Here is a 12,053-nt window from a genome sequence, read left to right as displayed (position 1 = left end):
CTCCATGTATCTTGGTTTCCTCTCTATAAAATGGGGAGGTAATAACTGTCAGAGGCTTCTGTTGCCCTGACTCACATGTTTCACCTCTGATTTTAGCCATGTCTGCAGTGGGCCATTGTTGGCTGCATCTACTCACTTCCCTGAGAGCCATCAAGGCCTAGTTTCTCTGCTGTCTGCCCTGGGAGAGCTCCCTCGCTCTGGGGGGTAACCCTGGATCAGTGGGACATGGGAACCAGTGGATAAATGCCCCTGTCCTTCTGCTGGACAATTGTGGGAGGCATCTTTCCACTTCTCAGGAAGTCCAGCAAATTGAGTCCCTGTTGCCCACCACGTTGTCCAAATACTGCATCCTTTTATTGACTCTTCTTCCTCCTTCCCTGTCTGGCTTTCTCTACCCTCATTCATGCCCTCAAGGATCACCTCCCCAAAACCAACTGCACAAAGCCCTTGTCTCGAGCTCTGTTTTCAGGGGAATCCAAGTGAGACAATAGTATACCTCATGGGGCAGTTGTGAGGATTAAATGGCATGGTCTGTTTAACACAAAGTGTGGCAAACAGTAAAACTATATCCATATTAGTGCTTACATGCTACATTAAAAAAAAAAGTCATGGAGGCAGTTTTGCAATGTTATTCAGAAAACAATATTAAATTGATGTTTTTTACCAGTTACCCCAACAATTATTAGTATTCATAATGATGATACTTTGAGGCAGTACACAGTGCCAAAGTACTGTTTGAATCCCTGAAGAAAAAAATAACTGTGTAAGCTGGAATCGTTCTTCACCAAACAATTCTCAGGTTCAAAAAAAAAAGGGATGTTGAAAGAATATTTGACTTTGCTGTAAATCTATAAGCCAGATCCTGAATAAGAAAGAGCATATAGTGGGAAGCAGCCGCATAGCACAGGGAGATCAGCTCGGTGCTTTGTGACCACCTAGAGGGGTGGGATAGGGAGGGTGGGAGGGAGACGCGAGAGGAAGGGGTTATGGGGATATATGTATACGTAGAGCTGATTCACTTTGTTATACAGCAGAAACTAACACAAAATTGTAAAGCAATTATACTCCAATAAAGATGTTAAAAAAAAAATGAGAATAATATACTGATGCAGAGTACAGCAGAATATGTAGGTAACTAAGGGAAGATAGACAAACCCAAAGTGGACTCAGCCGTTGAAAAGGAACTATAAGGCAGTCACGTGGTGTGTTAAGCTAATATTGGAGTTCAAGCACAAGTCTGATTGGGCTGGAGAGAAAAGCTGCAGCTCCAGGCCAGCTCTGGGCGTTGCTGTGCTCTTGGCAGCCCTGACGGGGTTGGGTGGCTCACAGCGGCTGCCGCATACCAGATCTGAGATGCTCAGGGAAAAAGAGCTTATTTTAGGCTGAATTTCTGTGGAGGGGAAGGATTAGTGCTTTCATATTGTAGTCTACCAATGTAGCAATATACGATGTAAATAAGTTTATAGCAAAGTGATTAACTTCCCCAAATAGTTGTAAACATTTAGCAGGTTTATATCACAACCAATTGCTGCTATATTAGAGTTCTGTAGTCAAAAGAAAAATGAATCATGGTTAATGACCTGAGAGTATGTGAATAAAACAGGAATTGAAATCAATACTAATGCCCAGGGTAGCATCAAAAGCCTTTTTGTGTGAGTGCAAGGCTTTTAAAATAAATTGAAATGATCTAAGATTCTCCATTATATGAGGTTTTAGAAGCTAAAATATCTTGCCTGTTAGCCTCAGGTTCAACCAGTGTTTATCCCCATTTGTGCCAAGGAGATAAGTTAGTTAATAGGCAGAATAAAGGCCTGGAGACCTTCATAGACCTCAGACTGTAATCTCCAGCATTGTTTTCTGTGAACCTCTGATGGCTGTTTATGTCCTGGGGACTTAGGAGCCCTTATTTCCAAACTTAAATGAGTGAATGATAAATGAATGAGTAAATAAGAGATATGGCATCTGGAGACGTGGCTAAATCTCTATTGAGGACGAGCTGGGGTAAGATTTGCTGTCAGGAGAGTTATTGCTGGTTCTCATCAATCTCCTTGGAATGACTCATACAAGGGTTAAAGGCATCAAATGCAAGGTCTTTGATCTACTTCTCTCTTCATCACCTAAGCCTCTCTGTAATTCACTAGAGGGAGTGTAAGTTCTAAATCTGGAAGGGAAGTTCAATACGGAGAAGCACAGCTCTAGGCGTATGTGTTGGGCGTGAACAATAATCCTTTTGTCAGCTGTATTGATCAGAATTTAGTGGTTAAATCGTTTCTGCCCCCTCTTAAGTTTCTTTTTATATGCGTATTCACTGCAGTCCATATACAAAAGGTAATACACACACAAAGGAGGTGCTAGAATGACATGTGGTGTACCTTTTAAGGCAACAGGTGAGAAAGTACAGCACAGATGGGATAACGCTTTTGAGATATTAACCATATTACCTGATGCATCTAATTTCTCTTCCCTCCTTTTCCTTGCTTGATACATTCACATGTATTGCCTCTGGGAAGGTGCGGGGAAGGCGTTCACTGCCTCAAAGGAAAGCAAATAGACTGTGAGTCTCTTTCCAGTTTTTGTGTATCAAAGCCTAGGTTTTAGGAGAACAGAGGGGACTCTTGGGATGAGCCCACTGGATATTTGGTAATGATTTTCAAGAATTGGGGGATGCAACTAGCACCTAGTGAGTCAAGGCCAGGGATGCTGCTAAACGCCCTATAATGCACAGGACAGCCCATACAACAAAGACATATCTGGTCCAAAATACCAATAATGCCAATGTTGAGAAATCTTGGATTAGCCACGCACTGAGAAACACTGGGTTAGCCAAAGGTTTGAGATGGTTTGAGGAAGGGGAACCATCCCCCCTCAGTGGAAAAATCTTCCCTGGACGTGAGGATAGTAGAGAAGAGAAGTCAGGGGTAAGTGATAATGTAGACATCTGTACCTTCTGGATAAGGGGCCTAATGCTGCCTCCTAGGGAAAGCCCCAAGAAAGCAAACAAAGAAACAGCAAAACAAAGAAAGATTTGGGCAGTTGCAAAGGGAACCAGTGTGTGCCCTGCTCCCCAGGGCGTGGATCCCTGTGGGGAGTTTGGTAGTGAGTCCAGGAGCCAGGGCCTCACTCAGATATCTACATAAGTGTCTTGAAAGAAAGAGAGAGCTTCAAGCCCAAAGGAGCAGGTGGCCGGGAAGGATGGATCACAAGACCAAATGGGGCAAGGGGTGACCATGTAGGCAATGACACAGGGGACAGATGTCGTTTCACACTCCACAGAGCCCATGGTGTCACGTGAGAGGGAAGAAAACCTTGAATGTGCGATTATATCTATTATCCCAGGATCTCACGATGAAAATTAAGCTATAGTAAAACAATAAAGAAAATTATGTATTGTCCCACACTTTTTTGAGACTGAAGCAATTAATTTGTATTTCAACCTTGAAGGGAAAATGAGACTTTAAGTTTCTTTTCAACTCTGAAATTTTATGTTTCTATAGTCTATTATTCTACATATGAATACATGCTTATAAAAATCTTTTCTAGTTTATTTTGGCTTCCCTCGGCCAAAATTCTCATTCCCTTTTGCATTTCCTTCTTTGTAATTTTCATGGAGGAAATTTGGTGTGAACAGATTTTATATACTACTACCCGAAGGTCCACACAGAATTAAACGCTGGCCTTCTGTCTCTGGGTTGTTTCTCTGAGAGAAGCATTTAATTAAATCCATTATTATTTAAAAGGCAAATGATACAAGGGATACTTCTCTTTCCAAACCCAACCCTTGGAAGATAATACTAGAACTCTGGCCAGTTTTAAATATAGATGAAATAATGACTGCAGATCTAGAGAAACTAAGAAAATAGAAATCACATTGAAAAGGAAAATGTACCTAAAATTTTGTTTGAGTCTTTCAGTGGTTTACTGGAAGTTGATTTTGAGAAAGAAAAGCGAATCCACTCTGTCCCTGTGAAGACAATTCTGAACATACAAGAGTGATTTACATGTACACCTCATAAGCTGGAGCAGATGCCGTTACTCACCTCCTAAACATCCACCTTCCTTCCTTCTTCCTCATAGTGTCGACCCCATCCCGGCTGCAGGGGAGATCATGATTAGAGGAGCCTTTTTTGCTATTTTTAAGAAAAACCCATGTGTATAGATAAAGATACATATTGACTTTAAAAAAGGAGACCTACAAAAGTCTATTAAGCTTCTGAATTTTGCAATGCACCACCTGACTGAACAAAAGAAAAAACAAGAAACCACATGGATCAGTAAAGGGAATTGAGAAAATAAGGCAATTTAGGCTTTCAGGGTGAGAGTGACCAACGGCTCTTTGCTGATATGCTCAAAGGGTGTCAGTTTACTCAGATAATTCCTTCAGTTTGGCTTTATGAACTAGGCAATTGTAGGATGTTCTGAATTTTACTTTTTCCCTATGTATTCTCAATAAACAAGAAGAAATATTTCTTTTTTTGGGGGGTGTATTTATTAAAGCACTTTTAAGAATTACTGCTCCTTTTTAAAAAATATTTTTATTTACTTATTTGGTTGTGCCTGGTCTTAGTTGTGGCAGGCTGGCTCCTTAGTTGTGGCATGTGAACTCTTAGTTGCAGCATGCACGTGGGATCTAGTTCCCTGACCAGGGATTGAACCTGGGCCCCCTGCATGGGGAGCACGGAGTCTTAACCACTGCACCACCAGGGAAGTCCCTATTGCTCCTTTTTAAGAGTAAGTTTAATTTAAATAATGCTAGTTTGCTTCAGAAATTAATTTAAAACCCTCACCATATTATAGATAAATATGTACAAAATAGAGAGTTTAATAGATTAAACTATCCTGGAATTTATTTATAATCAATGTTCCCATTTACTTAGAAAAAATCTAAAATGAATGTAACAACTACCTTTGCATTAACTACTTCAAATCATTAGAATACTTAGGTCTTAATTGATTTTAATTTATAATACTCTCTGCCTTAAAGTTTATTCTCTTGGTAGCACTTGGCTTCTCTTTGCCTGCTTTGTATTTATATACGATTTACTGGAGGATATTAAAGCACAGTCCACAGACTTCTGCAGGAAATGATATGATCTCTCTTTTGCAGATGGGGAAACTAGAGGCACAGATGGCCCTAAGAGATGAAACAAGTTAGAGACAGAGCTAAAAACAGTACAGAAGGCATTAAGGACCAATTCTTCCACTGCACCCTCCAAAGTACTGATGATCATTATCATCTCTCCTTATTATGACTTTTTTTTTTTTTTTTTTTTTTGCGGTATGTGGGCCTCTCACTGTTGTGGCCTCTCCCGTTACGGAGCACAGGCTCCCGACACGCAGGCTCAGCGGCCATGGCTTACGGGCCCAGCCACTCCGCGGCATGTGGGATCCTCCCAGACCGGGGCACGAACCCGTGTCCCCTGCATCGGCAGGCGGACTCTCAACCACTGCACCACCAGGGAAGCCCTTATGACTAGTTTTTGAATACTCACTCGGCACACGTTATTAAACTATACTGGGGACTGTATTAAAAGCCTTCATGCCCGACAGCTGTTTTTCTCAATGTTATTTCCTAAAATTCCTTCTGCTTCATGATTTCCTGTTTCATGGCAGAGGCATTCAGTTCAGAGTAAATGTTAAACTCTTAGCAGAAGGCCAAGATTGAGATTGCTCAGCTGAGAGTACTCACAGGCGTCATCTTCTGCCTCAGGTCTTCCCTGTTAATTCTGCATCGAGTTGACCCTTAGTTTAATTTAAGAGTCATTGCCCTCACATCACTCTCATCCATTGCCCACACTCCCCCAAGGAGCGAGTACTCTTCCATGCAGATATACGAAATGTTAACAAGATTCATTCATTCATAACAGTAAGTATTATTGCATTTAATACACACTATTATAATGGAGTATAAAGTGTTCGAGATATGGTCCCTGCCCTCTGGACAGCTTAAGGGAGAAAAAAAAGAAAACCCCCCACAAGAGACAAGAGAACAATGAATGAACGTGCTGACAAGTTCTGAGGGAAAGTGAAAATTATCCTTCACTGAGAGTGTGCATCTTCCTCAATGATTGTTTGTTGGATGGCAAATTTTTCTTTAAATCCGAGAAGTTTCTTCCTCCATAAAATGACCATTTACTTCATATAGTCATAGCACTTAGAATTTGGAAGATCTTAGCCTAGTTATATACCACCTCTATAATTTAATAAGAAGAAATGGAGGCCCAGGAGGTTAAGTGATTTTTTTCAAGACCTCGGACCAGAAGTCCTGATTTTTAAAAATGACTAATCCATAAGCAAAATGTGCGGAGGGGAAACCAGTGCTTTAAAATGTCTTTTTCATGACATTGAGAAGGGGAAATATTTCTCTGACTAATGCCTTCCATTTTCTTCCTGCTCTTATCGCGAACAGATAGGTAACTACTACATATTGGCACTCAGAAATCCCCCTTACTCCTGACACTTGCTACCTAAAATCAGTGGTGGTGAGGAGTTGGTGGGGATTAATATGACCATCTAGCTCCTGCCTCTGTCAGGATCTTTGAGCAATTAGGTATGATTAGAGAAAGGCTGAAAAGCTTACTTGCTCAGCAATAGCTCACTAGAGGATTTGACTCAGCGAAAGTGACCAAGAAAAGGTAGACAAATGGATGCATGAATGCAAGTATGCCACCTGAATACAAAATTTCCATAAATTTGGACCAAGGTAATGATCTTTAGATTCATAACAAAAAAATAGTTGGCAGATTTCACAAAAATACCAAGTCATCTGTAACAAAACATACAAGATAAATGAGCATTTAATGGAGGACAGGTGTGAATTGAACCGGATAATTCACCTTTTTTCATTCTTCAGCATAGATTAGAAGGCTGCTTTTATGTGAAGTAAAAGTACTCATTTTATTTACAGTTGCAGTGAAACATTCAGTATAGAATCTTAAGAACAATTTAACTTCTCTATTTCTACAAAGTAAGCAAAAGTATTCAGGAGTTTACTTTCCAAAATTTAACAGATGGGCTGGTAAACTGAAGCCTGGAAATGTGAAGAAGCGTGTCCTTCTAGAATCAACAACAGAGGGAGACGTAAACCCAGATCTCATAAAACCTAAACCATTTTTCAATGCACTCTATTGTGTTGTGCTGTAAAAATAGGGTGCACTGATTGTGGTTTTGCTTTGTTTAATTCTTTATGGATTGCCGAGGACAAGACCGATGGCTGTTACCACTGCCCAGGTGTTTCTAAACAGGCAATTCTTACTGCCCTGCTTATTGAACACGTGTTTTTTATGCTGGTGTGAATACTGTCGCAGTTCAGGCTGGAACACATGAGCAGTGGTTTCCAAAGAGGGCCAAGTCTGCTTAGGTCAGATATTCACAGAGTCTCAGAGCTGAAAGTAAGCTTAGAAATCTTTATCCTGCCCCTTATTTTACTAGATGAAGAAACAGATTGAGAGAAGTTAAGAGACCAGGCCCAGGTCAGCTCTTTGCAGATGCTGGCTGAGAAACCAGGGATGTGTAATTTAAAATGGTTTTGTGTGTCAGTGTATGGGTTACATAACAAATTTTGAGCCAAATTAGTATATTAATTCCAATTTGTCTGTGATGATAAAATGAAGAGAAAATAAACCAATCTTGGTTAAATAAGGAATTGAATGATCAAATAAGAAAAAGATTTACACAAGAAAGCCTACAGTCATCAAAATGATGACTAGCTTCTAGTCTAATAAACATTTTGTATGTTCAGAGAGAAACATTAGTTTGAATTTGAACTAAGAAAAAATATATGTAAGGAGTGAGATGCTAAGAAAGCCAGAATGGCAGCCTGACAGCTGACTAATAAACATCCCCTTTGGTTGTTTACCTATTTCTTCTTTATCTCTTAGATGTTAACTCTGAGGAAAATAATTTTTCTACATTGTTACTTAAGACCCTGAAAGTTTGATCCGAATACATTTCAAATATGCTATGCGAATTTCTTTTACCTTCCTTTAAGTTAAAATAAATTGCAAGGTTTCCATAACAATAAAGATTTATATAATTTTTATTCTAAAAATTCATTTTAGTATATAGATCAGGAGACCCAATTTAAAACAAAAAATGAAGAAACAAACAAAATACCCTATGGGATCAGAGACCTAGCTCAACTCAAACGTTATGGTTTGGAATCAGACAAGCGTGAAGTATGACACTCAATGCATGGACAGTGTTCTGAAACAGTGAGTTTCTGCCCAGGATTACTTGCTGCCGTGAAATTACTAAACTTCTCTTTAGCCATAACCCACAAGCAGTGTCCCGTTCATTTTCCTGGCAGGGGCCAAATGCCAAGAGCAAAACCGTGTAATCTCAACTGGCATCCAGCAAAGGAGAATGCAGCTGGCCTCGGGAAACTTCTGGCTACTCTATAATTCTTTACAGGTAACAGAACTGCCGCAGGCGACAAATGTGTGGAGCCAGCAGTATAACCGGAGAGTAAAACAGTCTGTTACTGTGAGGGAATTCTCCAAGAAAAGAAGAGAAACCGATTTCTCCCTTTCTGGTGAGAATGACTCACTTAGCAGAGCTGATTTCTTGAGGGCAGAATTGAGATGCACCCCTCCACCCCCCCCCAAAATATTCTGTATTTCAGAAGGTATCTTTATCCTCTTTGATTTATTTTACTACCTTTTAAAAAACAAGCCTCTATTAGCTTTCTGGGCCATACATGCACAGCTGCACAGTGTGTGTGTGTTGATTTTTAGGAATCTCCACAATATCCTGGCACAGGTTTTTCCCCCCATGCTGTCACTCATATCACTTGGACAAGCTAAACATGGTCACGTGACAATGCCTGGGCTACCTCCTTTCACTTAAAAATTCAAAGTGTATCGTGTGTTTGGGCTACCAGATACTGTGACATAGCAAGCTTCCCGTCACCCCCCACCCATTTTTAAAATGGGGATATCCGGGCTTCCCTGGTGGCGCAGTGGTTGAGAGTCCGCCTGCCGATGCAGGGGACACGGGTTCGTGCCCAGGTCTGGGAAGATCCCACAGGCCGCGGAGCGGCTAGGCCCATGAGCCATGGCCGCTGAGCCTGCGCGTCCGAAGCCTGTGCTCCGCAACGGGAGAGGCCACAACAGTGAGAGGGCCGCGTACCGCAAGAAAAAAAAATGGGGATATCCTCTGACTAACACTTGATTCTCTATAGCACTCCCTAATAGACAGGCAGAGGAAGAAAAGGGTTCAGAATCAAGGAAGTGGGAAGGGAGAACATTTTTCAGTTTTCTAGCTTACTATTTACAAAGGAAGTACTGGACTTCTCTGTTCAAAGCCCCTGGGTTGCACAGCTCCAGGCGTCTCCATGGTGCCTCTCCGAGCATCGACCTCAGTGCTATTTACTCTTTCAAATGCAAACTTGAAGTCAGTGTTTTTCAAAGCATTCTCTTGGTCGTACTGCACCAAAATCACCAGGGTGTTTGTTAAAATGCAGATTCCTGGGCTGGACCCCAGGCTTACTAAATCAGGGAATAGGGACTAAAGTCAACATTTTAAATAACACCTGAGGGGCTTCTCTGGTGGTGCAGTGGTTGAGAATCCTCCTGCCAATGCAGGGGACAGGGGTTTGAGCCTTGGTCCAGGAAGATCCCACCTGCTGTGGAGACTGTGCTCTAGAGCCCGTGTGCCACAACTACTGGGCCCATGCGCCTGGAGCCCGTGCTTTGCCACGGGAGAAGCCCCCGCAATGAGAGACCCGTGCACCGCAACGAGGAGTGGCCCCCACTCGCCACAATTAGGGAAAGCCCACGTGCAGCAACGAAGACCCAACGCAGCTAAAACTAAATAAAATAAATAAATTAAAAAATATGTAAAATAAATAACATCTGAAATGATCCTTATGAACGACAAAATCTGAGAACCCATTTTTAGCAGATTTAGTTAATAGCTTTTAAGTACTAAAGATTGTACTAAAAAAGAACTAAACACATACTAAACTTAAAGTGCATTTTACTGTGAATAAAAGTAGGATTGTGGTTGGGAGTCCGCCTGCCGATGCAGGGGACGCGGGTTCGTGCCCCGGTCCGGGAGGATCCCATGTGCCGCGGGGCGGCTGGGCCCGTGAGCCATGGCCGCTGAGCCTGCGCGTCCGGAGCCTGTGCTCCGCAACGGGATAGGCCACAGCAGTGAGAGGCCCGCGTACTGAAAAAAAAAAAAAAAAAAGTAGGATTACCTGTTCCGGAACTTGCTTTTTGTTCTTTTAAGACTTGATTTACTTCCCTGGTCATGTCTCCTGATTACATGGCAGCACTGTGGCCAAGCAGGACCGGGTGGCACGGGAGGGAGTATAGTTAGGGTAAAAGGGGTATATGAAATAAAACATGGACTTTTAAAAATAGCCTGCAGATTTTATAGGACTACAAATGTATGAGAACCTTAGTCACTCAAAGTTACCAATGGTTATTGGATATGAGATAATTATAATATGTACTAAGATATTTTTAAAAATCCACTCTGATTTTTTTGGGATCTAGTTTTCACTTTTCCTATTGGGATGGCTATTTAAAGATGTACCCAAGCACAGTTCAAACAAACAGGATATTTCAGTTCAGTGGTTTCTTGGATCATACCTAAAATCCAAGGAAATTGAGAGGTGCTGAAAGCAGGTTTATAGTTTTGTTTTGAAGAGAAGGCAATCAGCACCATCTAGTGGATACAAATAACCTCTTTTCCCGAATTGAGTCCAGCGAGGAGGTGAACAGAACAAACAGGGTGTGGAACTCGGTTGGAATCCCAGTACCATTTAGTTTCTGAATGAACTCGGAAAAACCACTCAACCTACCACGCTCTGCTTCTCAACTGCAAATCTGGGTAATAACAGTGCCACTTCATAGGATGTTAGGAAGTGACATGGAAAGAGCCACCTAAGGCATGTCCTAAACACTCAGTAATTGTTACTTTTTAATAACTCTAAGCCACAGACTCACGCGAGTTGGGAACTGTCCAGTAGCACACGCTTTTGACTACCCTTCAAAAGAAGTGGCTATTTAATCTAGTTTGTAGAATCTGTGATACGAGGCTTAGTGAGCTTCCTCTCCTAGTACGTTGTTGTATTTGGCTGAAGCTTATGGTGAGAAAAGGGAAATTGGGGCAACAAGGCTGGAATGATAGTTGGAGCCCAGATGGCATACAGCGTGGGCTCTCTCATTCATTCAAACCTGACTCCACTCAGAAGGAGAACGTCAACAGCAGAGAGAGATTGAAAACAAAAACAAGAACCAACTTTGAAACCAATGCTGCCATATGTCACCAACCTGGAATGCGACCAGGGAAATTTTAGCTTAAAATATCTTGACTCTAGATGAAATCTTTATGAATTATTTTGAAAGGCATAATACTTTCTAGAATATTTTTTTGGGGGGGGGGTTGTACACAGCAGTTCAGAAAACACAGCAGAGAAAAATATGGTGCTCTCCAACATATCTGAATGTGAATTGCTTTGAGGGTGTAATTGCAATAGCTGATGTAGAAGAGTTTAAGGAACTAAAAACAAAGGCACAATTTATTGTGTACTAACATGCAACAAATACAGTTTATTAAATTTGCCCTCAAGGCACATACAGCCTCTCAGCAGTTTGCAAAACGGAAGCAGCAGAAGGTAAATAAACGAAATGAGAATGACAGAAAATAATTCAAGATGAGGTGAGTTTCATGAAAAATGTAATCAATAGGGACTTAGTCTGGAAAGGTTACAAACAGTAAAGAGACACTAAGTTTCTATTGGACCTGAACTTTCTTTTTACTTGCTTTATATGTATCTTATGTTGTATAAGCAAGTTGCAAAAAAAATGAGAACACCAGTTAATCATGGGCACCTGTCACAGCCCTGACTTCTTAGTTATTTTTTCCCCTCACATCCCTAAGAAATCTGAAATGTGTTGTTTTCTTAATGAGCATCAGTTTTCGCCAAAAATTAAAATGGAAAGGATGGCCTTTATTCATGGAATATTAGAATTGTGCAGTCATTTGGAGATTACCTAGTCTCTAGCTACTCAAAGAGTAGTCTGTGGACCAGAAGCTTTGACATC

This window comes from Grampus griseus (assembly GCF_964374135.1).
Source record: "Grampus griseus genome assembly, chromosome: 2".
NCBI classification, from domain to species: domain Eukaryota; kingdom Metazoa; phylum Chordata; class Mammalia; order Artiodactyla; family Delphinidae; genus Grampus; species Grampus griseus.
This window is presented reverse-complemented; position numbering follows the sequence as displayed.